This window comes from Pleurodeles waltl, chromosome 8 (assembly GCF_031143425.1).
Source record: "Pleurodeles waltl isolate 20211129_DDA chromosome 8, aPleWal1.hap1.20221129, whole genome shotgun sequence".
In the NCBI taxonomy this organism is placed as follows: domain Eukaryota; kingdom Metazoa; phylum Chordata; class Amphibia; order Caudata; family Salamandridae; genus Pleurodeles; species Pleurodeles waltl.
The window spans coordinates 445,795,428-445,821,102 of record NC_090447.1 but is presented as its reverse complement, the minus strand read 5'-3'; positions in this window follow the sequence as shown (position 1 = coordinate 445,821,102).

Genomic DNA, 25,675 nt, shown 5'->3' with positions numbered 1-25,675 from the left:
CAGGAATCTGCACAAGATAGTTCCCCCTTATAAGGAGGGGGATGACATTAACAAGTGGTTTGCTGCACTTGAGAGGGCCTGTGCTGTACAGGATGTCCCTCAAAAGCAGTGGGCTGCTATCCTATGGCTATCATTTACTGGAAAAGGTAGGGATAGGCTCCTTACTGTAAAAGAAAATGATGCTAACAATTTCCAAGTTCTTAAGAATGCACTCCTGGATGGTTATGGCTTAACCACTGAACAGTACAGGATAAAGTTCAGAGATACCAAAAAGGAGTCTTCACAAGACTGGGTTGATTTTGTTGACCATTCAGTGAAGGCCTTGGAGGGGTGGTTACATGGCAGTAAAGCTACTGATTATGAAAGCCTGTATAACTTGATCCTGAGAGAGCATATTCTTAATAATTGTGTGTCTGATTTGTTGCACCAGTACTTGGTGGACTCTGATCTGACCTCTCCCCAAGAATTGGGAAAGAAGGCAGACAAATGGGTCAGAACAAGAGTGAACAGAAAAGTTCATACAGGGGGTGACAAAGATGGCAACTAAAAGAAGGATGGTAAGTCTTCTGACAAGGGTGGGGACAAATCTAAAAATGAGTCTTCATCAGGCCCACAAAAACACTCTGGTGGGGGTGGTGGGTCCAAATCCTCCTTTAATCAGAACAAGGAAAAGAAACCATGGTGCTATTTATGTCAAATAAAAGGCCATTGGACAACAGATCCCAGTTGTCCAAAGAAAGGCACCACAGCTCCTACCACTACAACCCCTACTGCTACACCTAGTGTCCCTACTAATAGCAGTAGTGGTGGGAGCAAACCTACTAATAGCCAATCCAAGGGAGTAGCTGGGCTCACTTTTGGTAATTTAGTTGGGGTTGGTCTGATTAGGGAGACCACAGAGGCTACTTTAGTCTCTGAAGGGGCTATTGATTTAGCCACTTTGGTTGCTTGCCCCCATAACTTGGAGAAGTACAAGCAACTAACCCTAATAAATGGTGTTGAGGTCCAGGCCTACAGGGACACAGGTGCCAGTGTCACAATGGTGATTGAGAAACTGGTGCACCCTGAACAACACATACTTGGACACCAGTACCAAGTAACCGATGCTCACAACATAACACAAAGCCACCCCATGGCTGTTGTAAATCTCAACTGGGGGGGGGTATCTGGTCCAAAGAAAGTTGTGGTAGCTTCAGATTTACCTGTAGACTGTCTATTAGGGAATGATTTGGAGACATCAGCTTGGTCAGATGTGGAGTTGGAGGCCCATGCAGCAATGCTGGGCATCCCAGGGCATATTTTTGCTTTGACAAGGGCTCAGGCCAAAAAGCAAAAAGGACAGGGAAGCTTGGATCCTCGAACAATGGACCAAGTGCTCCCTAAAGCTAGGGCTAGTAGAAGCAAACCACTTCCTACTATCCCTCCCTCTACAGTGGATTCTACTTCTGAGGAAGAAGAATTCCCTCCCTGTGCAGAACCTACACCAGAGGAGCTGGAAGCAGACACTGCTGAGCTTTTGGGTGAAGGGGGGCCTGCCAGAGAGGAGCTGAGTGTGGCACAGCAAACCTGTCCCACATTAGAGGGTCTCAGACAGCAAGCTGTCAAACAGGCTAATGGGGATGTCAGTGACTCTCACAGAGTTTACTGGGAGGACAACCTCTTGTACACTGAGCATAGGGATCCTAAACCTGGAGCTGCCAGGAGATTAGTGATTCCTCAGGAGTACAGAAAGTTCCTCCTAACACTGGCACATGACATTCCCTTAGCTGGGCACCTGGGTCAAATGAAAACTTGGGACAGGCTTGTTCCCCTGTTTCATTGGCCTAGGATGTCTGAGGACACAAAAGAATTTTGCAAGTCCTGTGAAACCTGTCAAGCCAGTGGCAAGACAGGTGGCACCCCAAAGGCACCCCTTATCCCACTGCCTGTGGTTGGGGTTCCCTTTGAAAGGGTAGGGGTTGACATAGTTGGCCCCCTTGACCCTCCTACTGCTTCAGGCAATAGGTTTATCTTGGTGGTAGTGGACCATGCCACAAGATATCCTGAAGCTATTCCTTTAAGGACCACTACAGCTCCTGCAGTGGCAAAGGCCCTCCTGGGAATATTTTCCAGGGTGGGCTTCCCAAAGGAAGTAGTATCAGACAGAGGAAGCAATTTCATGTCTGCATACTTAAAGGCCATGTGGAAGGAGTGTGGTGTAACTTACAAGTTCACAACACCCTATCATCCACAAACAAATGGACTGGTGGAGAGATTTAATAAAACTCTCAAAGGCATGATTATGGGACTACCTGAAAAACTCCGCAGGAGATGGGATATCCTTCTACCATGCCTCCTTTTTGCCTACAGGGAGGTACCCCAGAAAGGAGTGGGCTTCAGCCCCTTTGAACTTCTTTTTGGACACCCTGTTAGGGGTCCACTCACACTTGTAAAGGAGGGTTGGGAACAACCTTTAAAAGCTCCTAAGCAGGATATTGTGGATTATGTACTTGGCCTCAGATCAAGGATGGCTGAGTACATGAAAAAGGCCAGTAAAAACCTTCAGGCCAGCCAAGAGCTCCAGAAGCAATGGCATGATCAGAAGGCTGTTTTGGTTCAGTACCAACCAGGGCAGAAAGTGTGGGTCTTGGAGCCTGTGGCCCCAAGAGCACTCCAAGATAAATGGAGTGGACCCCACACAATTGTTGAAAAGAAGGGTGAAGTCACCTACTTGGTTGACTTAGGCACTGCCAGGAGTCCCCTTAGGGTGCTCCATGTCAACCGCCTGAAACCCTACTATGACAGGGCTGATCTCACCCTGCTCATGGCAACAGATGAGGGACAGGAAGAAGACAGTGATCCTCTACCTGATCTCTTCTCTTCCACAGAACAAGATGCTCTTGTGGAAGGTGTAGTTTTGGCTGATTGTCTTACTGCTGAGCAGAAAGATAATTGCATAAATCTCCTAGGACAATTTTCAGAACTCTTCTCCATTGTGCCAGGCACCACTTCTTGGTATGAGCACACTATAGATACTGGAGACAGTTTACCTGTCAAAAGTAAGATCTATAGACAGCCTGACCATGTCAGGGACTGCATAAAGCAAGAAGTTCAGAAAATGTTGGAACTAGGAGTGGTTGAGCACTCTGACAGTCCATGGGCTTCTCCTGTGGTACTGGTACCAAAACCCAATTCTAAAGATGGAAAGAAGGAAATGAGGTTTTGTGTAGACTATAGAGGTCTCAACTTGGTAACCAAAACTGATGCTCACCCTATACCCAGGGCAGATGAGCTTATAGATACACTGGCATCTGCCAAGTATCTAAGCACTTTTGATTTGACTGCAGGGTATTGGCAGATCAAATTGTCAGAAGATGCTAAACCTAAGACTGCATTTTCTACCATTGGAGGACATTACCAGTTTACTGTAATGCCTTTTGGTTTGAAAAATGCACCTGCCACTTTTCAGAGGTTGGTGAACACAGTCCTGCAAGGGCTGGAAGCTTTCAGTGCAGCATATTTGGATGATATAGCTGTCTTTAGCTCCAGCTGGGATGATCACCTGGTCCACCTATGGAAAGTTTTGGAGGCCCTGCAAAAGGCAGGCCTCACTATCAAGGCTTCAAAGTGCCAGATAGGGCAGGGTAAGGTGGTTTATCTGGGACACCTTGTTGGTGGGGAACAGATTACACCACTTCAGGGGAAAATCCAAACTATTATTGATTGGGTTCCTCCTACCACTCAGACTCAGGTGAGAGCCTTCCTAGGCCTCACTGGGTATTACAGGAGGTTCATTAAGAACTATGGCTCCATTGCAGCCCCTCTTAATGACCTCACATCCAAGAAAAATGCCTAAAAAGGTATTATGGACAGGAAACTGTCAGAAAGCTTTTGATGAGCTGAAGCAAGCCATGTGCTCTGCACCTGTCCTGAAAAGCCCTTGTTACTCTAAAAAATTCTATGTCCAAACTGATGCATCTGAATTAGGAGTAGGGGCAGTCCTATCACAACTTAATTCTGAGGGCCAGGATCAACCTGTTGCTTTTATTAGTAGAAGGTTGACCCCTAGAGAAAAGCGTTGGTCTGCCATTGAGAGGGAGGCCTTTGCTGTGGTCTGGGCTCTGAAGAAGTTGAGGCCATACCTGTTTGGCACTCACTTCATTGTTCAGACAGACCACAAACCTCTACTTTGGCTAAAACAAATGAAAGGTGAAAATCCTAAATTGTTGAGGTGGTCCATATCCCTACAGGGAATGGACTATACAGTGGAACATAGACCTGGGAGTAGCCACTCCAATGCAGATGGACTCTCCAGATATTTCCACTTAGACAATGAAGACTCATCAGGTAATGGCTAGTCTTATTGTCCTTCGTTTGGGGGGGGGTTGTGTAGGAAAGTACCATCTTGCCTGGCATGTTACCCCCATTTTTCACTGAATATATGTTGTTTTAGTTGTATGTGTCACTGGGACCCTGGTAACCCAGGGCCCCAGTGCTCATAAGTGTGCCTGAATGTGTTACCTGTGTAGTGACTAACTGTCTCACTGAGGCTCTGCTAATCAGAACCTCAGTGGTTATGCTCTCTCATTTCTTTCCAAATTGTCACTGACAGGCTAGTGACCATTTTTACCAATTTACATTGGCTTACTGGAACACCCTTATAATTCCCTAGTATATGGTACTGAGGTACCCAGGGTATTGGGGTTCCAGGAGATCCCTATGGGCTGCAGCATTTCTTTTGCCACCCATAGGGAGCTCTGACAATTCTTACACAGGCCTGCCACTGCAGCCTGAGTGAAATAACGTCCACGTTATTTCACAGCCATTTTACACTGCACTTAAGTAACTTATAAGTCACCTATATGTCTAACCTTTACCTGGTAAAGGTTAGGTGCAAAGTTACTTAGTGTGAGGGCACCCTGGCACTAGCCAAGGTGCCCCCACATTGTTCAGAGCCAATTCACTGAACTTTGTGAGTGCGGGGACACCATTACACGCGTGCACTACATATAGGTCACTACCTATATGTAGCTTCACCATGGTAACTCCGAATATGGCCATGTAACATGTCTATGATCATGGAATTGCCCCCTCTATGCCATCCTGGCATTGTTGGTACAATTCCATGATCCCAGTGGTCTATAGCACAGACCCTGGTACTGCCAGACTGCCCTTCCTGGGGTTTCACTGCAGCTGCTGCTGCTGCCAACCCCTCAGACAGGCAGCTGCCCTCCTGGGGTCCAGCCAGGCCTGGCCCAGGATGGCAGAACAAAGAACTTCCTCTGAGAGAGGGTGTGACACCCTCTCCCTTTGGAAAATGGTGTGAAGGCAGGGGAGGAGTAGCCTCCCCCAGCCTCTGGAAATGCTTTGTTGGGCACAGATGTGCCCAATTCTGCATAAGCCAGTCTACACCGGTTCAGGGACCCCTTAGCCCCTGCTCTGGCGCGAAACTGGACAAAGGAAAGGGGAGTGACCACTCCCCTGACCTGCACCTCCCCTGGGAGGTGTCCAGAGCTCCTCCAGTGTGCTCCAGACCTCTGCCATCTTGGAAACAGAGGTGCTGCTGGCACACTGGACTGCTCTGAGTGGCCAGTGCCACCAGGTGACGTCAGAAACTCCTTGTGATAGGCTCCTTCAGGTGTTAGTAGCCTTTCCTCTCTCCTAGGTAGCCAAACCCTCTTTTCTGGCTATTTAGGGTCTCTGTCTCTGGGGAAACTTTAGATAACGAATGCATGAGCTCAGCCGAGTTCCTCTGCATCTCCCTCTTCACCTTCTGATAAGGAATCGACCGCTGACTGCGCTGGAAGCCTGCAAACCTGCAACATAGTAGCAAAGACGACTACTGCAACTCTGTAACGCTGATCCTGCCGCCTTCTCGACTGTTTTCCTGCTTGTGCATGCTGTGGGGGTAGTCTGCCTCCTCTCTGCACCAGAAGCTCCGAAGAAATCTCCCGTGGGTCGACGGAATCTTCCCCCTGCAACCGCAGGCACCAAAAAGCTGCATTACCGGTCCCTTGGGTCTCCTCTCAGCACGACGAGCGAGGTCCCTCGAATCCAGCGACACCGTCCAAGTGACCCCCACAGTCCAGTGACTCTTCAGCCCAAGTTTGGTGGAGGTAAGTCCTTGCCTCACCTCGCTGGGCTGCATTGCTGGGAACCGCGACTTTGCAAGCTACTCCGGCCCCTGTGCACTTCCGGCGGAAATCCTTCGTGCACAGCCAAGCCTGGGTCCACGGCACTCTAACCTGCATTGCACGACTTTCTAAGTTGGTCTCCGGCGACGTGGGACTCCTTTGTGCAACTTCGGCGAGCACCGTTTCACGCATCCTCGTAGTGCCTGTTTCTGGCACTTCTCCGGGTGCTACCTGCTTCAGTGAGGGCTCTTTGTCTTGCTCGACGTCCCCTCTCTCTGCAGGTCCAATTTGCGACCTCCTGGTCCCTCCTGGGCCCCAGCAGCGTCCAAAAACGCCAAACGCACGATTTGCGTGTAGCAAGGCTTGTTGGCGTCCATTTGGCGGGAAAACACTTCTGCACGACTCTCCAAGGCGTGGGGGATCCATCCTCCAAAGGGAAAGTCTCTAGCCCTTGTCGTTCCTGCAGTATTCACAGTTCTTCAGCCTAGTAAGAGTTTCTTTGCACCAACCGCTGGCATTTCTTGGGCATCTGCCCATCTCCAAGCTGCTTGTGACTTTTGGACTTGGTCCCCTTGTTCCACAGGTACCCTCAGTCAGGAATCCATCGTTGTTGCATTGCTGATTTGTGTTTTCCTTGCATTTTCCCTCTAACACGACTATTTTGTCCTTAGGGGAACTTTAGTGCACTTTGCACTCACTTTTCAGGGTCTTGGGGAGGGTTATTTTTCTAACTCTCACTATTTTCTAATAGTCCCAGCGACCCTCTACAAGGTCACATAGGTTTGGGGTCCATTCGTGGTTCGCATTCCACTTCTGGAGTATATGGTTTGTGTTGCCCCTATCCCTATGTTTCCCCATTGCATCCTATTGTAACTATACATTGTTTGCACTGTTTTCTAAGACTATACTGCATATTTTTGCTATTGTGTATATATATCTTGTGTATATTTCCTATCCTCTCACTGAGGGTACACTCTAAGATACTTTGGCATATTGTCATAAAAATAAAGTACCTTTATTTTTAGTATAACTGTGTATTGTGTTTTCTTATGATATTGTGCATATGACACTAAGTGGTACTGTAGTAGCTTCACACGTCTCCTAGTTCAGCCTGAGCTGCTCTGCTAAGCTACCATTATCTATCAGCCTAAGCTGCTAGACACCCTATACACTAATAAGGGATAACTGGGCCTGGTGCAAGGTGCAAGTACCCCTTGGTACTCACTACAAGCCAGTCCAGCCTCCTACATTGGTTGTGCAGTGGTGGGATAAGTGCTTTGAGACTACTTACCACTCTTGTCATTGTACTTTTCATAAGGGAAAAATATACAAGACAAGGTCAGTGTATATACACATAGCCAAAAAGTTTTGCATTTCCTCTTTTCACTCTTTTCTAAGTGCTGAAAAGTACTTCTAAACTTTCAAAAAGTTCTTAAAAGTTTAAAAAGTTTTTTTTCTGTCTTTCCAAAAAGTTCTGAAAACTTTTTTCTCTTTTGCTATCACTTTAACTCTCTCTAAAAAATGTCTGGCACAGGAAAAAAAGTTGAACTGTCCAAACTTGCATATGATCACCTTAGCTGGAAAGGAGCAAGGAGTCTCTGCATAGAGAGAGGTTTGAGTGTAGGGAAGAATCCTTCCTTAGAACTGTTAATTAATATGCTTAGAGTACAGGATAAGGCCATAAGTGCCCAATCTGTAGAAAAAGTAACTAATGGTTCTCAATCTGATCCAGGGACTCCCCCAGGAAAAGGTTCAGGAAAGAAACTTCTCAGCCTGCCCATTACTAGACAGTCTAGCATAGTTGGTACAGAGGTTGAATCACATCATACTGATGATGTGCTCTCACATTATGCTGGTAGCCAAGCTGTTAGGGTGCCCTTTGTAAGGGACAGGTCTCCTTCTGTTCATTCCCATCATACCTCTGTATCTAGAAATGTCCCTCCCACCCACCCTGATGACAGATTGTTAGAAAGGGAGCTCAATAGATTGAGAGTGGAGCAAACCAGACTGAAGCTCAAGAAGCAACAGCTGGATTTGGATAGACAGTCTTTAGAAATAGAGAGGGAAAGACAGAAGATGGGTTTAGATACCCATGGTGGCAGCAGCAGTATTCCCCATAGTCATCCTGCAAAAGAGCATGATTCCAGGAATCTGCACAAGATAGTTCCCCCTTATAAGGAGGGGGATGACATTAACAAGTGGTTTGCTGCACTTGAGAGGGCCTGTGCTGTACAGGATGTCCCTCAAAAGCAGTGGGCTGCTATCCTATGGCTATCATTTACTGGAAAAGGTAGGGATAGGCTCCTTACTGTAAAAGAAAATGATGCTAACAATTTCCAAGTTCTTAAGAATGCACTCCTGGATGGTTATGGCTTAACCACTGAACAGTACAGGATAAAGTTCAGAGATACCAAAAAGGAGTCTTCACAAGACTGGGTTGATTTTGTTGACCATTCAGTGAAGGCCTTGGAGGGGTGGTTACATGGCAGTAAAGCTACTGATTATGAAAGCCTGTATAACTTGATCCTGAGAGAGCATATTCTTAATAATTGTGTGTCTGATTTGTTGCACCAGTACTTGGTGGACTCTGATCTGACCTCTCCCCAAGAATTGGGAAAGAAGGCAGACAAATGGGTCAGAACAAGAGTGAACAGAAAAGTTCATACAGGGGGTGACAAAGATGGCAACAAAAAGAAGGATGGTAAGTCTTCTGACAAGGGTGGGGACAAATCTAAAAATGAGTCTTCATCAGGCCCACAAAAACACTCTGGTGGGGGTGGTGGGTCCAAATCCTCCTTTAATCAGAACAAGGAAAAGAAACCATGGTGCTATTTATGTAAAATAAAAGGCCATTGGACAACAGATCCCAGTTGTCCAAAGAAAGGCACCACAGCTCCTACCACTACAACCCCTACTGCTACACCTAGTGTCCCTACTAATAGCAGTAGTGGTGGGAGCAAACCTACTAATAGCCAATCCAAGGGAGTAGCTGGGCTCACTTTTGGTAATTTAGTTGGGGTTGGTCTGATTAGGGAGACCACAGAGGCTACTTTAGTCTCTGAAGGGGCTATTGATTTAGCCACTTTGGTTGCTTGCCCCCATAACTTGGAGAAGTACAAGCAACTAACCCTAATAAATGGTGTTGAGGTCCAGGCCTACAGGGACACAGGTGCCAGTGTCACAATGGTGATTGAGAAACTGGTGCACCCTGAACAACACATACTTGGACACCAGTACCAAGTAACCGATGCTCACAACATAACACAAAGCCACCCCATGGCTGTTGTAAATCTCAACTGGGGGGGGGTATCTGGTCCAAAGAAAGTTGTGGTAGCTTCAGATTTACCTGTAGACTGTCTATTAGGGAATGATTTGGAGACATCAGCTTGGTCAGATGTGGAGTTGGAGGCCCATGCAGCAATGCTGGGCATCCCAGGGCATATTTTTGCTTTGACAAGGGCTCAGGCCAAAAAGCAAAAAGGACAGGGAAGCTTGGATCCTGGAACAATGGACCAAGTGCTCCCTAAAGCTAGGGCTAGTAGAAGCAAACCACTTCCTACTATCCCTCCCTCTACAGTGGATTCTACTTCTGAGGAAGAAGAATTCCCTCCCTGTGCAGAACCTACACCAGAGGAGCTGGAAGCAGACACTGCTGAGCTTTTGGGTGAAGGGGGGCCTGCCAGAGAGGAGCTGAGTGTGGCACAGCAAACCTGTCCCACATTAGAGGGTCTCAGACAGCAAGCTGTCAAACAGGCTAATGGGGATGTCAGTGACTCTCACAGAGTTTACTGGGAGGACAACCTCTTGTACACTGAGCATAGGGATCCTAAACCTGGAGCTGCCAGGAGATTAGTGATTCCTCAGGAGTACAGAAAGTTCCTCCTAACACTGGCACATGACATTCCCTTAGCTGGGCACCTGGGTCAAATTAAAACTTGGGACAGGCTTGTTCCCCTGTTTCATTGGCCTAGGATGTCTGAGGACACAAAAGAATTTTGCAAGTCCTGTGAAACCTGTCAAGCCAGTGGCAAGACAGGTGGCACCCCAAAGGCACCCCTTATCCCACTGCCTGTGGTTGGGGTTCCCTTTGAAAGGGTAGGGGTTGACATAGTTGGCCCCCTTGACCCTCCTACTGCTTCAGGCAATAGGTTTATCTTGGTGGTAGTGGACCATGCCACAAGATATCCTGAAGCTATTCCTTTAAGGACCACTACAGCTCCTGCAGTGGCAAAGGCCCTCCTGGGAATATTTTCCAGGGTGGGCTTCCCAAAGGAAGTAGTATCAGACAGAGGAAGCAATTTCATGTCTGCATACTTAAAGGCCATGTGGAAGGAGTGTGGTGTAACTTACAAGTTCACAACACCCTATCATCCACAAACAAATGGACTGGTGGAGAGATTTAATAAAACTCTCAAAGGCATGATTATGGGACTCCCTGAAAAACTCCGCAGGAGATGGGATATCCTTCTACCATGCCTCCTTTTTGCCTACAGGGAGGTACCCCAGAAAGGAGTGGGCTTCAGCCCCTTTGAACTTCTTTTTGGACACCCTGTTAGGGGTCCACTCACACTTGTAAAGGAGGGTTGGGAACAACCTTTAAAAGCTCCTAAGCAGGATATTGTGGATTATGTACTTGGCCTCAGATCAAGGATGGCTGAGTACATGAAAAAGGCCAGTAAAAACCTTCAGGCCAGCCAAGAGCTCCAGAAGCAATGGCATGATCAGAAGGCTGTTTTGGTTCAGTACCAACCAGGGCAGAAAGTGTGGGTCTTGGAGCCTGTGGCCCCAAGAGCACTCCAAGATAAATGGAGTGGACCCCACACAATTGTTGAAAAGAAGGGTGAAGTCACCTACTTGGTTGACTTAGGCACTGCCAGGAGTCCCCTTAGGGTGCTCCATGTCAACCGCCTGAAACCCTACTATGACAGGGCTGATCTCACCCTGCTCATGGCAACAGATGAGGGACAGGAAGAAGACAGTGATCCTCTACCTGATCTCTTCTCTTCCACAGAACAAGATGCTCTTGTGGAAGGTGTAGTTTTGGCTGATTGTCTTACTGCTGAGCAGAAAGATAATTGCATAAATCTCCTAGGACAATTTTCAGAACTCTTCTCCATTGTGCCAGGCACCACTTCTTGGTATGAGCACACTATAGATACTGGAGACAGTTTACCTGTCAAAAGTAAGATCTATAGACAGCCTGACCATGTCAGGGACTGCATAAAGCAAGAAGTTCAGAAAATGTTGGAACTAGGAGTGGTTGAGCACTCTGACAGTCCATGGGCTTCTCCTGTGGTACTGGTACCAAAACCCAATTCTAAAGATGGAAAGAAGGAAATGAGGTTTTGTGTAGACTATAGAGGTCTCAACTTGGTAACCAAAACTGATGCTCACCCTATACCCAGGGCAGATGAGCTTATAGATACACTGGCATCTGCCAAGTATCTAAGCACTTTTGATTTGACTGCAGGGTATTGGCAGATCAAATTGTCAGAAGATGCTAAACCTAAGACTGCATTTTCTACCATTGGAGGACATTACCAGTTTACTGTAATGCCTTTTGGTTTGAAAAATGCACCTGCCACTTTTCAGAGGTTGGTGAACACAGTCCTGCAAGGGCTGGAAGCTTTCAGTGCAGCATATTTGGATGATATAGCTGTCTTTAGCTCCAGCTGGGATGATCACCTGGTCCACCTATGGAAAGTTTTGGAGGCCCTGCAAAAGGCAGGCCTCACTATCAAGGCTTCAAAGTGCCAGATAGGGCAGGGTAAGGTGGTTTATCTGGGACACCTTGTTGGTGGGGAACAGATTACACCACTTCAGGGGAAAATCCAAACTATTATTGATTGGGTTCCTCCTACCACTCAGACTCAGGTGAGAGCCTTCCTAGGCCTCACTGGGTATTACAGGAGGTTCATTAAGAACTATGGCTCCATTGCAGCCCCTCTTAATGACCTCACATCCAAGAAAAATGCCTAAAAAGGTATTATGGACAGGAAACTGTCAGAAAGCTTTTGATGAGCTGAAGCAGGCCATGTGCTCTGCACCTGTCCTGAAAAGCCCTTGTTACTCTAAAAAATTCTATGTCCAAACTGATGCATCTGAATTAGGAGTAGGGGCAGTCCTATCACAACTTAATTCTGAGGGCCAGGATCAACCTGTTGCTTTTATTAGTAGAAGGTTGACCCCTAGAGAAAAGCGTTGGTCTGCCATTGAGAGGGAGGCCTTTGCTGTGGTCTGGGCTCTGAAGAAGTTGAGGCCATACCTGTTTGGCACTCACTTCATTGTTCAGACAGACCACAAACCTCTACTTTGGCTAAAACAAATGAAAGGTGAAAATCCTAAATTGTTGAGGTGGTCCATATCCCTACAGGGAATGGACTATACAGTGGAACATAGACCTGGGAGTAGCCACTCCAATGCAGATGGACTCTCCAGATATTTCCACTTAGACAATGAAGAATCATCAGGTAATGGCTAGTCTTATTGTCCTTCGTTTGGGGGGGGGTTGTGAAGGAAAGTACCATCTTGCCTGGCATGTTACCCCCATTTTTCACTGAATATATGTTGTTTTAGTTGTATGTGTCACTGGGACCCTGGTAACCCAGGGCCCCAGTGCTCATAAGTGTGCCTGAATGTGTTACCTGTGTAGTGACTAACTGTCTCACTGAGGCTCTGCTAATCAGAACCTCAGTGGTTATGCTCTCTCATTTCTTTCCAAATTGTCACTGACAGGCTAGTGACCATTTTTACCAATTTACATTGGCTTACTGGAACACCCTTATAATTCCCTAGTATATGGTACTGAGGTACCCAGGGTATTGGGGTTCCAGGAGATCCCTATGGGCTGCAGCATTTCTTTTGCCACCCATAGGGAGCTCTGACAATTCTTACACAGGCCTGCCACTGCAGCCTGAGTGAAATAACGTCCACGTTATTTCACAGCCATTTTACACTGCACTTAAGTAACTTATAAGTCACCTATATGTCTAACCTTTACCTGGTAAAGGTTAGGTGCAAAGTTACTTAGTGTGAGGGCACCCTGGCACTAGCCAAGGTGCCCCCACATTGTTCAGAGCCAATTCACTGAACTTTGTGAGTGCGGGGACACCATTACACGCGTGCACTACATATAGGTCACTACCTATATGTAGCTTCACCATGGTAACTCCGAATATGGCCATGTAACATGTCTATGATCATGGAATTGCCCCCTCTATGCCATCCTGGCATTGTTGGTACAATTCCATGATCCCAGTGGTCTATAGCACAGACCCTGGTACTGCCAGACTGCCCTTCCTGGGGTTTCACTGCAGCTGCTGCTGCTGCCAACCCCTCAGACAGGCAGCTGCCCTCCTGGGGTCCAGCCAGGCCTGGCCCAGGATGGCAGAACAAAGAACTTCCTCTGAGAGAGGGTGTGACACCCTCTCCCTTTGGAAAATGGTGTGAAGGCAGGGGAGGAGTAGCCTCCCCCAGCCTCTGGAAATGCTTTGTTGGGCACAGATGTGCCCAATTCTGCATAAGCCAGTCTACACCGGTTCAGGGACCCCTTAGCCCCTGCTCTGGCGCGAAACTGGACAAAGGAAAGGGGAGTGACCACTCCCCTGACCTGCACCTCCCCTGGGAGGTGTCCAGAGCTCCTCCAGTGTGCTCCAGACCTCTGCCATCTTGGAAACAGAGGTGCTGCTGGCACACTGGACTGCTCTGAGTGGCCAGTGCCACCAGGTGACGTCAGAAACTCCTTGTGATAGGCTCCTTCAGGTGTTAGTAGCCTTTCCTCTCTCCTAGGTAGCCAAACCCTCTTTTCTGGCTATTTAGGGTCTCTGTCTCTGGGGAAACTTTAGATAACGAATGCATGAGCTCAGCCGAGTTCCTCTGCATCTCCCTCTTCACCTTCTGATAAGGAATCGACCGCTGACCGCGCTGGAAGCCTGCAAACCTGCAACATAGTAGCAAAGACGACTACTGCAACTCTGTAACGCTGATCCTGCCGCCTTCTCGACTGTTTTCCTGCTTGTGCATGCTGTGGGGGTAGTCTGCCTCCTCTCTGCACCAGAAGCTCTGAAGAAATCTCCCGTGGGTCGACGGAATCTTCCCCCTGCAACCGCAGGCACCAAAAAGCTGCATTACCGGTCCCTTGGGTCTCCTCTCAGCACGACGAGCGAGGTCCCTCGAATCCAGCGACACCGTCCAAGTGACCCCCACAGTCCAGTGACTCTTCAGCCCAAGTTTGGTGGAGGTAAGTCCTTGCCTCACCTCGCTGGGCTGCATTGCTGGGAACCGCGACTTTGCAAGCTACTCCGGCCCCTGTGCACTTCCGGCGGAAATCCTTCGTGCACAGCCAAGCCTGGGTCCACGGCACTCTAACCTGCATTGCACGACTTTCTAAGTTGGTCTCCGGCGACGTGGGACTCCTTTGTGCAACTTCGGCGAGCACCGTTTCACGCATCCTCGTAGTGCCTGTTTCTGGCACTTCTCCGGGTGCTACCTGCTTCAGTGAGGGCTCTTTGTCTTGCTCGACGTCCCCTCTCTCTGCAGGTCCAATTTGCGACCTCCTGGTCCCTCCTGGGCCCCAGCAGCGTCCAAAAACGCCAAACGCACGATTTGCATGTAGCAAGGCTTGTTGGCGTCCGTTCGGCGGGAAAACACTTCTGCACGACTCTCCAAGGCGTGGGGGATCCATCCTCCAAAGGGGAAGTCTCTAGCCCTTGTCGTTCCTGCAGTATTCACAGTTCTTCAGCCTAGTAAGAGTTTCTTTGCACCAACCGCTGGCATTTCTTGGGCATCTGCCCATCTCCGAGCTGCTTGTGACTTTTGGACTTGGTCCCCTTGTTCCACAGGTACCCTCAGTCAGGAATCCATCGTTGTTGCATTGCTGATTTGTGTTTTCCTTGCATTTTCCCTCTAACACGACTATTTTGTCCTTAGGGGAACTTTAGTGCACTTTGCACTCACTTTTCAGGGTCTTGGGGAGGGTTATTTTTCTAACTCTCACTATTTTCTAATAGTCCCAGCGACCCTCTACAAGGTCACATAGGTTTGGGGTCCATTCGTGGTTCGCATTCCACTTCTGGAGTATATGGTTTGTGTTGCCCCTATCCCTATGTTTCCCCATTGCATCCTATTGTAACTATACATTGTTTGCACTGTTTTCTAAGACTATACTGCATATTTTTGCTATTGTGTATATATATCTTGTGTATATTTCCTATCCTCTCACTGAGGGTACACTCTAAGATACTTTGGCATATTGTCATAAAAATAAAGTACCTTTATTTTTAGTATAACTGTGTATTGTGTTTTCTTATGATATTGTGCATATGACACTAAGTGGTACTGTAGTAGCTTCACACGTCTCCTAGTTCAGCCTGAGCTGCTCTGCTAAGCTACCATTATCTATCAGCCTAAGCTGCTAGACACCCTATACACTAATAAGGGATAACTGGGCCTGGTGCAAGGTGCAAGTACCCCTTGGTACTCACTACAAGCCAGTCCAGCCTCCTACAATTACTTCAACAGCAGATTACTCATGGCGTAGGTATATCCGCTCCCTCTGCGGATGTGTTCTTCGCCCTCCTGGAGTAGTAAAACGGGTTGCCGGTAGCAGAGATTTACGCACATGGGGCAGAGAAAAACCTGTCACAGGTCCAGTGGTGACGCTGGAGAAATAACACTTGCTTTCACCCTGTGGTGTGACGAGGACACAACAATCAATTGTCTCTCTTGATAGTGAGATGTGGATGCATAGGAATGCATCACTGGACACTATTTTGTACTATGGCTCCCAGAGTCTGTCATGCAGGCTGGAACGAGACTGTGGTCATTGTGGCAGTAGTTCTGGGTACCTTAAGTGAGAACATTAGTCCTTGGCAAGCTCTGGGAGACAAGTCCTAAGCATAGAACACTTTCTGGCCTTGTCAGAACGTGTGGGGTGTGGCCAAAACTGCCAGCAGCGTGATCTCGGCTGCCTAAGGTCCGTGAGGCTGTAGGTAGTGAGCAGTGATGTAGGCAGGGACGACACACGCGACCTGATCTGCCCGGCAGGCAAAGCAACGTCTGCAATGATGGAAGACCACTAATGGTCACAGCAGCAACATACCACCAGGGCTGCAGGAGGTGAGCAGCTTTGCGCTGTCGGGTACACGGACAGCACACCGGCGGGAGTGTAGGCTGGAGGGGCAGCACGTGTACAGTGGAATGTGTCCATCTAGGTGCAGAGTCAGGGTTGACAGATGGCAGCAGGAGTGGGCACGGGCGGGCCCAGCTCGTCGCCAGTGGATAAGGTTGTGATTAGGCCTTACGCTGGTCCTCAGCTGCACCGATGACCCCAGTAATGAGAGGACACAATGTGGCGGTTTTCAACTAACTCCAAGCGGGTGCTCGAATAATTTATTGCCTTCGGTCATTATGTCAGTGAAGGAAAGTACCATCTTTCTTGGCATATTACCCCCAATTTTACATGTATGTCAGTATGTTTTTGCCTGTCACACTGGGATCCTGCTAGCCAGGACCAAAGTGCTCATAGTTTGTGGCCTGAATGTGTATAGCTGTGTAGTGCCTGTGTCACTGAAGCTCTGCTAATCAGAACCTCAGTGCTCATGCTCTCTCTGCCTTTAAATTTGTCACCATAGGCTAGTGACTACAGTTACAAATTTCAATTGGCACACTGGAACACCCTTATAATTCCCTAGTATATGTTACATAGGTACCTAGGGTATTGGGGTTCCAGGAGATCCATATGGGCTGCAGCATTTCTTTTGCCACCCATAGGGAGCTCAGACAAACCTTTACACAGGACTGCCATTGCAGCCTGAGTGAAATAACGCACATGTTATTTCACAGCAATTTTCACTGTACTTAAGTAACTTATAAGTCACCTATATGTATAACTTAATTTGCTGAAGGTTAGGTGCAAAGTTACTAAGTGTGAGGGCACCCTTGCACTATCAATGGTGCCCCCGCATAGTTCAGGGCCATTTCCCCGGACTTTGTGAGTGCGGGGACACCATTACACGTGTGCACTACATATTGGTCAATACCTATATGTAGCTTCACAATGGTAACTCCGAATATGGCCATGTAACATGTCTAAGATCATGGAATTGTTCCCCCATTCCAAATCTGTCAATTCCATGCATCCTGGGGGCTCCACTATGGATCCCCAGTACTGCCAAACCAGCTCTCTGGGGTTTTCCCTGCAGCTACAGCTGCTGCTACCCCACAGACAGGGTTCTGCCCTTCTGGGGTCTGGTGAGGCCAGTCCCAGGAAGGCAGAACAAAGCATTTTCTCTGAGAGCAGGGTGTTATACCCTCTCTCTTTGGAAATAGCTGTTAAAGGCTGGGGAGGGGTAGCCTCTCCCAGCCTCCGGAAATGCTTTGAAGGGCACAGATGGTACCCTCCTTGCACGAGCCAGTCTACACCGGTTTAGGGAACCCCCAGTCCCTGCTCTGGTGCGAAACTGGACAAAGGAAAGGGGAGTGACCACTCCCCTGTCCATCACCACCCCAGGGGTGGTGCATAGAGCTCCTCCAGTGTGTCTCAGACCTCTGCCATCTTGGATCCAGAGGTGTGGGGCTACTCTGGAGGCCTCTGAGTGGCCAGTGACAGCTGGTGACGTCAGAGACCCCTCCTGATAGGTGCATACCTGACTAGGTGGCCAATCCTCCTCGAATGGCTATTTCGGGCCTCTCCAGTGGGCTTTTCTTCAGATTATGACTTGCAAGAATTCATCAGGGTTCCTCTGCACTTCTCTCTTCGACTTCTGCCAAGGATCGACCGCTGACTGCTCCAGGACGCCTGCAAAACTGCAACAAAGTAGTCAGAAGACTACCAGTGACATTGTAGCGTCTAATCCTGCCGGCTTTCTCGACTGTTTCCTGGTGGTGCATGCTCTGGGGGCTGCCTGCCTTCAGCATGCACTGGAAGCCACGAAGAAATCTCCTGTGGGTCGACGGAATCTTCCCCCTGCTTCAGCAGGCACCAAACTTCAGCTTCACCGGTATTCTGGGTCCCCTCTCATGCTGACGCGCGAGGCCCCTGGAACACAGGTGGTGTACCCAAGTGACCCAGACTGTCCAGTGATCTAACTGTCTGAATGTTGAGGTGGTAAGTCCTTGCCTCCCCTCCCCAGACAGTAATCATGTGCACTGCGTGATCTGCAGCTACAAGGGCTTCTGTGCACACTTCCAAGAAATCCTGCATGCACAGCCGAGCCTAGGTCCCCAGCACTCTGTCCTGTGCTGCTCAGCTCCCTGAGTAGACCTCCGGTGTCGTGGGAACTCTCTTTGCCGTGTTGAGACGACCGCTGTGTTCAGTCTTCTTGAACCCGTGTTCAAGGACTTCTGTGGGTGCTTCCTTCCTGTGCGCAGGCTCTCAATGTTGCTGAGTGCCCTTTCTGGCTCCTCTCCCAAGTGGCAACATCCTGGTCCTACCTGGGCCCGGCCAGCACCCTTTTTCTCCAACCACAACTCTTGCAGCTAGCAAGGCTTGTTTGCGGTATTTTGCCAAGGAAACAGCTCTGCCTCCTCCAGCAGACAGTGGGACATCTTCTGCACGAAGAAGAACTTCCTACCTCCTTTCGTTGTTGCAAGACCTGCAGTTTCTTCCAACCGGAGGCAGTCATTTTGCACCTTCATCTGGGGTTTAGTGGGTTCCTGCCCCCCCGGACACTTTAGCGACTCTTGGACTTGGTCCCCTTCCTTTACAGGTCTTCAGGTCTAGGAATCCGTCTTCAGTGCTTTGCAGTCCGTTGTGGTCCTTGCAAAATCCTTTATCACGACTTTAGTGTGTTTCTGAGGAAATAGTAATGTACTCCTACTTTCCAGGGTCTTGGGGTGGGGTCTCCTTTACACCCTTAGTGTTTTCTTACACTCCCAGCGACCCTCTACACACTACACTAGCCTAGGGGTCCATTAGTGGTTCGCATTCCACTTTCTAAGTATATGTTTTCTGTTGCCGCTAGGCCTATTGCATCCTATAGTATTTTACAGTGTGTGCACTACTTTCTGACTGTTTTACTTATTTGATTTGGTTAGTTGTGTATATTTTGTGTATGTTACTTACCTCCTAAAGGGGTATATCCGCTTAGATATTTTTGGCACATTGTCACTAAAATAAAGTACCTTTATTTTTCGTAACTGTGAGTATTGTCTTTCTTATGATATAGTACCTATATGATTTAAGTGGTATTGCATGAGCTTTGCATGTCTCCTAGTTCAGCCTTGGCTGCTCTGCTATAGCTACCTCTATCAGCCTAAGCTGCTAGAATACTACCACACTCTACTAACAAGGTGTAGGAGGCTGGACTGGCTTGTAGTGAGTACCAAGGGGTACTTGCACCTTGCACCAGGCCCAGTTATCCCTTATTAGTGTATAGGGTGTCTAGCAGCTTAGGCTGATAGATAATGGTAGCTTAGCAGAGCAGCTTAGGCTGAACTAGGAGACGTGTGAAGCTACTACAGTACCACCTAGTGTCATATGCACAATATCATAAGAAAACACAATACACAGTTATACTAAAAATAAAGGTACTTTATTTTTATGACAATATGCCAAAGTATCTTAGAGTGTACCCTCAGTGAGAGGATAGGAAATATACACAAGATATATATACACAATAGCAAAAATATGCAGTATAGTCTTAGAAAACAGTGCAAACAATGTATAGTTACAATAGGATGCAATGGGGACACATAGGGATAGGGGCAACACAAACCATATACTCCAAAAGTGGAATGCGAACCACAAATGGACCCCAAACCTATGTGACCTTGTAGAGGGTCGCTGGGACTATTAGAAAATAGTGAGAGTTCGAAAAATAACCCTCCCCAAGACCCTGAAAAGTGAGTGCAAAGTGCACTAAAGTTCCCCTAAGGATAAAGAAGTCGTGTTAGAGGAATAATGCAGGAAAGACACAAACCAACAATGCACCAACGATGGATTTCCAATCTAGGGTACCTGTGGAACAAGGGGACCAAGTCCAAAAGTCACAAGCAAGTCGGAGATGGGCATATGCCCAGGAAATGCCAGCTGTGGATGCAAAGAAGCTTCTACTGGACAGAAGAAGCTGAGGTTTCTGCAGGAACGAAAAGGGCTAGAGACTTCCCCTTTGGTGAACGGATCCCTCTCGTAGTGGAGAGTCGTGCAGAAGTGTTTTCCCGCCGAAAAAACGCCAACAAGCCTTGCTAGCTGCAAATCATGTGGTAAGCGTTTTTGGATACTGCTGTGGCCCAGGAGGGACCAGGAGGTCGCAAATTGGACCAGGAGGTAGAGGGGACATCGAGCAAAACAAGGAGCCCTCTTACTAGCAGATAGCACCCGGAGAAGTGCCAGAAACAGGCACTACAATGATGCGTGAAATGGTGCTCACCCGAAGTTACACAAAGGAGTCCCACGTCGCCGGAGACCAACTTAGAAAGTCGTGCAATGCAGGTTAGAGTGCCGTGGACCAAGGCTTGGCTGTGCACCAAGGATTTCTGCCGGAAGTGCACAGGGGCCGGAGTAGCTGCAAAAGTCGCGGTTCCCAGCAATGCAGCCCAGCGAGGTGAGGCAAGGACTTACCTCCACCAAACTTGGACTGAAGAGTCACTGGACTGTGGGGGTCACTTGGACAGAGTCGCTGGATTCGAGGGACCTCGCTCGTCGTGCTGAGAGGAGACCCAAGGGACCGGTAATGCAGCTTTTTGGTGCCTGCGGTTGCAGGGGGAAGATTCCGTCGACCCATGGGAGATTTCTTCGGAGCTTCTGGTGCAGAGAGGAGGCAGACTACCCCCACAGCATGCACAAGCAGGAAAACAGTCGAGAAGGCGGCAGGATCAGCGTTACAGAGTTGCAGTAGTCGTCTTTGCTACTATGTTGCAGGTTTGCAGGCTTCCAGCGCGGTCAGCAGTCGATTCCTTGGCAGAAGGTGAAGAGAGAGATGCAGAGGAACTCGGATGAGCTCTTGCATTCGTTATCTAAAGTTTCCCCAGAGACAGAGACCCTAAATAGCCAGAAAAGAGGGTTTGGCTACTTAGGAGAGAGGATAGGCTAGCAACACCTGAAGGAGCCTATCAGAAGGAGTCTCTGACGTCACCTGGTGGCACTGGCCACTCAGAGCAGTCCAGTGTGCCAGCAGCACCTCTGTTTCCAAGATGGCAGAGGTCTGGAGCACACTGGAGGAGCTCTGGACACCTCCCAGGTGAGGTGCAGGTCAGGGGAGTGGTCACTCCCCTTTCCTTTGTCCAGTTTCGCGCCAGAGCAGGGCTAAGGTGTCCCCTGAACCGGTGTAGACTGGCTTATGCAGAATTGGGCACATCTGTGCCCAAGAAAGCATTTCCAGAGGCTGGGGGAGGCTACTCCTCCCCTGCCTTCACACCATTTTCCAAAGGGAGAGGGTGTAACACCCTCTCTCAGAGGAAGTTCTTTGTTCTGCCATCCTGGGCCAGGCCTGGCTGGACCCCAGGCGAGCAGATGCCTGTCTGAGGGGTTGGTAGCAGCAGCAGCTGCAGTGAAACCCCAGGAAAGGCAGTTTGGCAGTACCAGGGTCTGTGCTACAGACCACTGGGATCATGGGATTGTGCCAACTATGCCAGGATGGTATAGAGGGGGCAATTCCATGATCATAGACATGTTACATGGCCATATTCGGAGTTACCATTGTGAAGCTACATATAGGTAGTGACCTATATGTAGTGCACGCGTGTAATGGTGTCCCCGCACTCACAAAGTCCGGGGAATTGGCCCTGAACCATGTGGGGGCAACTTGGCTAGTGCCAGGGTGCCCTCACACTAAGTAACTTTGCACCTAACCTTTACCAGGTAAAGGTTAGACATATAGGTGACTTATAAGTTACTTAAGTGCAGTGTAAAATGGCTGTGAAATAACGTGGACGTTATTTCACTCAGGCTGCAGTGGCAGGCCTGTGTAAGAATTGTCAGAGCTCCCTATGGGTGGCAAAAGAAATGCTGCAGCCCATAGGGATCTCCTGGAAGCCCAATACCCTGGGTACCTCAGTACCATATACTAGGGAATTATAAGGGTGTTCCAGTAAGCCAATGTAAATTGGTAAAATTAGTCACTAGCCTGTTAGTGACAATTTGGAAAGAAATGAGAGAGCATAACCACTGAGGTTCTGATTAGCAGAGCCTCAGTGAGACAGTTAGTCACTACACAGGTAACACATTCAGGCACACTTATGAGCACTGGGGCCCTGGTGAACAGGGTCCCAGTGACACATACAACTAAAACAACATATATACAGTGAAAAATGGGGGTAACATGCCAGGCAAGATGGTACTTTCCTACACAAGGGATAAGTGGACCTGGCATAAGGTGTAAATACGATTGGTACCCACTACAAGCCAGGCCAGCCTCCTACATTCAGGGAAGGGACCATCTAACACATAGCGAGGAGAGGTGTTGTCCCAAAACCTCCAGTGAGAGATTTTTACATGGCATGGTCCACAACTCGCAACATAACATCTCTCCAAAACCAACAAAGCAAAAAAAACAAAACATATCAGGTGAAAACACCATTACAATTAACATTCCCACCATGTAGGAAAATAAACACACAGTGATCTCATGAGAGAAAATACTGCACCAAATACTCATCGTCCAACACAGTTACCTAATTAAAAAAAAACCTTCAGTTTGGTGGATGTCTCGCAACATAACAAATACCAGTTGCACTAAAACTATTGTGTTTGATTTAACAGACTACAATGTAGCTCCATAATACTCTGGGGCAGGTACAGGTTAACATGACAGCAGTCTTGCCTCTTAATTCACTGTTTCATATTTGAAAATGGTTGCCTTTAATTCACAGTTTCGTGTTTAAGAACAGGTACAGGGTTTACAGGACAACGGTCTTGCCTCTTAATTCACTGTTTAATATTTAAAAACGATTGCCTTTAATTCACAGTTTGGTGTTTAAAAACTATCCCTCTAACAAGTACATCTAAGTGCAGTCCTATAATATGATATATTTATGTCAAAGCTTCCACGTGTTATAGAAATACATTATTTGTTTCATTTAGAAGATACATTATTATATTTTAAGTGATGATTGTTGCATGATTTATATAGCAAAAAATGTCAAGGCGTGGCTCGTGCACGGGCTCTTAGATCCAGAGCACATTCTTGGCTCCGCTGGCCCTGTTAATTTAACACTCGCCCATCTCTTGTACGAGAATGTTTCCGTTGGCAGTCTGGAGCTTGTTACAGTTTTATACTCCGTACTCGGTATTAAAGGGATAACAAGAATAAAATCAATTAATAGGATAGAAAAACGTAATTTTTCGAAATATGTAAGAAAAATTGTTTAAATATGAAAAATATCATTCTTCACACGTACTAAACTACAATCCCAGAGAGCTGTAGCTTGCGTGTTTTAAGTCGTGTGACAGTTGTCGCGCGCTTTAACAGCTTCACACAGGTCCCCCCCCCCCCCCGCCGCCATCCCAATCGAACGTTCAGTTTTTTAGGCTTTTAGTCTGAAAACAACGGTTACTTTCGGCGTCTTTACGGGGACAGTGGAGATGTTGAGTCTTGACTTCTCGACCTGACCCTTTGACGAAGCAGCGACCAAGCCTCTTACTTGGAGCCAAACCATGGAATACTATTTGTCTTCTCTTCCACAGCTTCATTATGGACGTGGCATCACCAGCGAACCCGTGAGTATAAAACAATTTGGCCAGAAAAGCTACTACTGGGTAAAGAAGTGGGGCTCTGCAGTCTCCGTAAATATTTGGCTCCGATCTGCGTCAAATTCCGGGGTTCTTGCCAGAGCCCTGCATCATACTTGCCTATTCCTTAACCCCTTCGCTGCCAGGCCTTTTCCCCCTCAGGTGCTAGGCCTTTTTTGTTTGTTATTTCGAGCAGTTCTCGTTTAGGCCCTCATAACTTTTTGTCCACATAAGCTAGCCACGCCAAATTTACGTCCTTTTTTTCCCAACATCATAGGGATTCTGGAGGCACCCAGAGTTTGTGGGTTCCCTTGAAGGAGACCAAGAAATGAGCCAGAATACAGCGAAAATTTCGTTTTTTTTTTAAAATGGGAAAAGGCTGCAGAAGAAGGCTTGTGGTTTTTATCTCCTGAAAATGGCATCAACAAAGGGTTTGCGGTGCTAAAATCACCAGCTTCCCAGCTTTCAGGAACAGGCAGACTTGAATCAGAAAACCAAATTATTCAACACAATTTTGGCATTTTACTGGGACATACCCCATTTTTACTATTTTTTGCGCTTTTAGCCTCCTTCCAGTTAGTGACAGAAATGGGTGCGAAAACAATCCCGGAAAGCAAAACATTTCTGAAAAGTAGACAAAATTCTGAATTCAGCAAGGGGTCATTTATGTATATCCTACAAGGTTTTCCTACAGAAAATAACAGCTGAAACAAAAAACATTGAAATAAAGGTGAAAAAACAGCCATTATTCTCCACATTTTACTCTGTAACTTTTTCCTGCGATGTCAGATTTTTTAAAGCAATATACCGTCACGTCTGCTGGGCTCTTCTGGTTGTGGGGATATGTGGGGCTTGTTGGTTCATCAAGAACCCTAGGTACCCAGAGCCAATAAATGAGCTGCACCTTGCAATGGGTTTTCATTCTATATGGGTATACAGCAATTCATTTGCTAAAATATAAAGAGTGAAAAATAGGTATCAAGAAAACCTTTGTATTTCCAAAATGGGCACACGATAAGGTGTTGATAAGCAGTGGTTAGTTGCACATCTCTGAATTCTGGGGTGCCCATACTAGCATGTGAATTACAGGGCACTTCTCAAATAGACATCTTTTTTACACATTGTCTTACATTTGCAAGGAAAAAATGTAGAGAAAGACAAGGGGCAATAACACTTGTTCTGCTATTCTGTGTTCCCCCAAGTCTGCCGATAAAAATGGTACCTCACTTGCGTGGGTAGGCCCAATACTCGCGACAGGAAACGCAACATGGACACAGCACATTTTTACTTCAAACTCTGCAGTTTTTTTCAATGTGCCTAGCTGTAGATTTTGGTCTCTAGCTCAGCCGGCACCTAGGGAAACCTACCAAACCTGTGCATTTTTCAAAACTAGACACCTAGAGGAATCCAAGATGGGGTGACTTCTGGGACTCTCACCAGGTTCAGCTACCCAGAATCCTTTGCAAACTTCAAAATTTGACCAAAAACACACTTTTTACTCACATTTTGGTGACAGAAAGTTCTGGAATCTGAGAGGAGCCACAAATTTCCTTCCACCCAGCGTTCCTCCAAGTCTCCCGATAAAAATGGTACCTCACTTGTGTGGGTAAGACTAGCACCCACGACAGGAAATGCCCCAAAACACAACGTGGACACATCACATTTTCCCAAAGAAAACAGAGCTGTTTTTTTCGAAAGTGCCTAGCTCTGCATTTTGGCCTTTAGCTGAGCCGGCACCTAAGGAAACCTACCACACCTCTACATTTTTGAAAACTATACACCTAGGGGAATCCAAGATGGGGTGACTTGTGGGGCTCTCACCACGTTCTGTTACCCAGAATCCTTTGCAAACCTCAAAATTTGGCCAAAAAAACACTTTTTCCTCACATTTCGG